This window comes from Ascaphus truei, unplaced genomic scaffold, assembly GCF_040206685.1.
Source record: "Ascaphus truei isolate aAscTru1 unplaced genomic scaffold, aAscTru1.hap1 HAP1_SCAFFOLD_509, whole genome shotgun sequence".
Lineage (NCBI taxonomy): Eukaryota > Metazoa > Chordata > Amphibia > Anura > Ascaphidae > Ascaphus > Ascaphus truei.
Genome location: NW_027456840.1, coordinates 189,051 through 193,396, shown reverse-complemented (window position 1 = coordinate 193,396; position 4,346 = coordinate 189,051). Strand labels below are relative to the sequence as shown.

The window sequence follows — 4,346 nt, the reverse complement described above, 5'->3', positions numbered from 1 at the left end:
GTGTATTGTGGGGAGTATTAGTGTGTGTATTGTTTGTGGGTGACAGATGCTGGGGGTATGCAGCAATCCCTGCACTGAGGTCCGAGGCGGCTCTGCATCGCTCGCACGCACTGTGGACGACCAAGCATGTGCCCATGATAATCATGGCCTTAGAGGGATGAGTGTGTCAGAGCCTAGAAGGGGTATATATATAATGGAGGAGGGAGGAGGAAGGAGGAGGAGGGAGGAGGAGATGATAGCATTGTAAAAGTTAACAAGATAGTTAGTTTAAGCAGAAAGTGAGGAGAGGTTAGAGATAAGGGTAGATGTCAGAGGAGAGAGTTCAATTAAGCTGAGGTATCGAGTAGGACAGGGGTGAGGGGAATGAGAGGTGGTGGATGATGAGAGCAGAAGAGGTCATGTACAAATAGACCTTGTTAGTCAGAGAGCAGTCATTCCAGAGGGCACGTGAGAAGTGAAGAGTAAAGTGAGACATGGAATGTGGATTACATTAGATGGGTTAATACGCTTAGCAGGGAGGTGGAGAGAGAGAGGCAAGAGGCAGAGAGTGGTGCAGGGGTTGAGGAAGAGATGTTGCATGTACCTTATCAGAACATTAAAGAACATCAATTCACACTGGTGCAGAGTTGATGATGAATCCAGTTCACCTCCAATTCAATTTTAACAGAAATGTTTCATTCTTCATTACTGAAAAAAAAGAAAAGTAAAAAACATTTCATTACTATTTTCAAAATGGATTGAATTCCCCCAACAATGACTATGTGTTACCAATATATCCCTCTCAGTCCCACTGCAGCATATACTGTACCAGTGTGAAAGTAGGAAGGTACACAGTACCGGTAAAACAATACGTGCCGGTACTATGCACCATATGAATTATAAGGGGATGTAAATCTCCCAGTCTCTCTCCATATCCGCAACAGAGCGGGCTCCGGTCAGTGGCATGGATGCCCATATATGGGTATGCTCATATTTGGGCATCCCATGTCACTGACCGGAGCCGGCTCTGAGTATAGGGATATATGCGGAGACGCAGAGGTGCAAGGAAATGGGAGGAGGCACGGTGAGAAACAGGGAGAGACCACAGGAAGATAGAGGGCAACAACTTCCACAAGGTACTTGTATGGGTATAATTGTTTGTATTTTGTGCAGAGGGGGTAATTTCACATAAAATACAATTCTCCACCCTCTACGAAACAATTCCACTTTGTTCAGTAAGCCAGAAAGTCTTGGTCCCATGTGGACTGAATTTAATGCAAATAAGGTCCTTAATACACAAGTAAAGAATAAAGTTACTTATTCTCTACTGTAAGAAGTGCCACATTGCCCACTATTTGGGTCCTGTGCCCAGATTGTGACCATGCATGGCAGAGGTGAGATTCCCCCAACTCCAATTTGCTACACTCTCCAAGAGAGATAATTGTGATCAGAGGTGGAACTAGGGGAGGGTGTGAGCAGGGTCACTGCCCAGGGAGTAACCTGACTGGGGGCACGGAAATCTCATTTAGTGCATATGTTGCGGCACTGCATTGATTGACCGGTCAATCTGCACTGCTGCCTGTCACAGTGACATCCTGATCGGGCACTGTGATCAGCTATAGCACTGACCCAGGTGAGATAGTTCAGCACTTTACAAGGAGGGAACAGATGTTGTGGGTGACAGATGCTGGAGGTAGGCCAAGACTGTTGGCCAGAGTAACGTGGAGACTTACTGCACTCTGCATGCCCATCCTCTCCCTGACATCAGGGGAAGGAAGTGGCCCTGGGGTGTGTGTAGGTATGCCAGATGTCAGTGTATGCATAAGTAAGTATGCCTGTGTAGTGGGAGGTGTAGGGGCGTTAAGCTGGAGGACTTAAAACAGGCACAAAAGCACATAGATACCTCTGATTATACCGCACCAAATGCTGATAATATCATGCTGTAGCTGCACTTTACAGAAGATGATGCAGATGTCATCATTGGTTGGTGGGTTCATTAAATCAATCCATCATATCATAACCACACTGTGCATATGATGTACTGAATCAGTAACACCAGGAAGACATCTCCATGTTAGGAGTAGAGTTGAAGTTAACAGAATATGTCCAGCACTGTGGTGTGTAGCCCATAAATAATAATTGTGCACATTACCAGAACAACATACTGTCAACTGCAAGATCATTTTGCTGCTTGTAACGTATGCTCATCCTGTACAGTGTTGTAGTAGATCCGTCTCTTCAGTGTTCACTGCAACAAAAGTAAGACATTGCATTAATATTACAGACGTTTGGGGGCTGAAATCTCACTTCGCTGCGGACAATTTCCCTTTGCATAAGATTCTTGTGATTATGTCAATGATGATCAATAACTGCATCATAACACAGCCGCTCTATACAGAAGATGTACTTGCTCTCATTGGTCATGGAGGTAATACGTCACACAATGTACAGATATAGCAAGGATTATTTCTCCCACTGGTGCATTATGGCATTATGATGGGAAATGTTGTGAGATTCTGCATTATCAGCATCACTGAATCTTTTGGAAATTAAGTGATATTCTATGTTTTAATGCAATATTATGGATGATCAGCCGGTAAAATAATAATAGCTTGCTGTATCTGTAGCCATGCTCTACCCATGATGTGCTGAACCAATGACTGCAGAGAGATTCAGAGTGCTAAACATGACTGGAACGCATCTCTGAATAATGGGCAGCAAAGCAGTGCAGAATAGGAGGTGAAAGTATTTAAAATGGAAGATCCTTAGCAGCTGTGTGGGGAGTAGACAGTACAGACTGACCAAGTAAATGGTAAAAGGAGTAACTTCAACATTACTTGGCTTTGTTCTCCACATTGAAGCTTTCCTCCTCTTTAAATCACTAATACTGATGCCATGTGTAACCTGTACTGAAAGTTATATAATCTACTGGCCTAGATGAAACCATATGATGCAAACAGGATCCATCCCACTCCAGATTCATAGAATTGAACCACCTCAACCTTTCATAACAATCACATAGAACTGCAGCTGTGCGCTACTGCACATGTTCTTGTTATGAATGGTAGTAGATGTGGTCCTTGGGTCTTTACTTCATACTGTAGCCACCCTCTACTCATGATGTATTGAATCAACGAAAACTTGCATGGTTCAGATCACAGGAAGGGGTAGAGTAGAGATGAAAATATTCAATGTGAAACCCGTAGCAGCCGGATTGTGTGGAGTCAATAAAACGACAAATACTAAATGGTAAATGAGAAATATACACATTGCTTATCTGTCTCTGTGTAGTAATTTTCCTTCTCTTCAACTGTCCTTCAAATTTTCTCTTTTGCAAGAAAAGGAACACATGGCTTCAATATTCACTTCTGTTCTGCAGTCATCCCTCCTGAAATAAAAGTTAAGCATTGCATTGTTATTATGTTACTACATACAATAAACCTTGCTCCAAACCATTTGATGCAAAGCAAATCCACCTCCCACCCACAGCTGTGCTCCGTCTAGAGCATGCATGTCAAACTCCAGTCCTCGAGGGTCCCAAACAGGCCAGGTTTTCAGTAGGGATATCCTGAAAACCTGGCCTGTTTGCTGCCCTCGAGGACTGGAGTTTGACATCCTTGTTCTTGAGCTTCTACCACGCAAGTCATCCATGTGAGTGACACTGTACTGCAGTCCTGGTCTGCACACAATCTACTGAATCAATGACATCACACTGTAAAGGCAATCTACAAGATGTATTAGTTGTCCACACTTCCGAAATGTTACTTTTATGTCCAAATCACTTATTCCCATGACCTGATATTTGTATTTGTTATTTATAGGATTGTCACAAAGAGTTGATGAGGTCACCAAATGATAGTATGTAGAGAGAAAGAGAGATCTCAGAACAGAGCCCTGATGTATACCCACAGACAGATCAATAGAAGACGAAGACATGTTAGCAACAGAGATGGAGAATGTGTGACAGGAAAGTTATGATGAAAACCAGGATAGAACTGTGTTACGGATACCAAGAGAGAGTTTAGAATATGAAGGAGGAGAGTGATTGAGAGCATCAAACGCAGCAGATAGATCAAGTAGGATTAGTAGGGAAAAGTGACCTTGGGAATTTGCTTTAAGCACAGTCTGTAGAACGAGCTGTACGAAAGGCAGGTTGTAAAGGATCCAGGAGGGCATGTGATTTAAGAATGTTGACATTCTAGCAATTAGGAGACAAACAGCAGGAGGGATACAGGGCGGTAGTTAGTAAGGCACATAGGGTGTAGGTTGTTTCTGAGAAAAGGGTGACCACTACAGGCTTAAAGTAAGAGGGTAAAGAGCCAGAGAATAGGGAGGAATTGAAGATGTGGGTGAGAGTGGGGACTAAG

General features: G+C 43.3%; 1 long non-coding RNA gene across 1 annotated transcript; it reads right to left on the bottom strand.

Moving 5' to 3' along the window:
- Nucleotides 1-235: 235 nt before the first annotated feature.
- Nucleotides 236-3,771, bottom strand: LOC142485010 (uncharacterized). The gene is made up of 3 exons (XR_012798350.1): nt 3,248-3,771; nt 2,132-2,227; nt 236-687 (listed from the first exon to the last, which is right to left on the bottom strand). It is a non-coding gene; the product is annotated as an uncharacterized LOC142485010 (long non-coding RNA).
- Between the last annotated feature and the right edge of the window lie 575 nt (nt 3,772-4,346).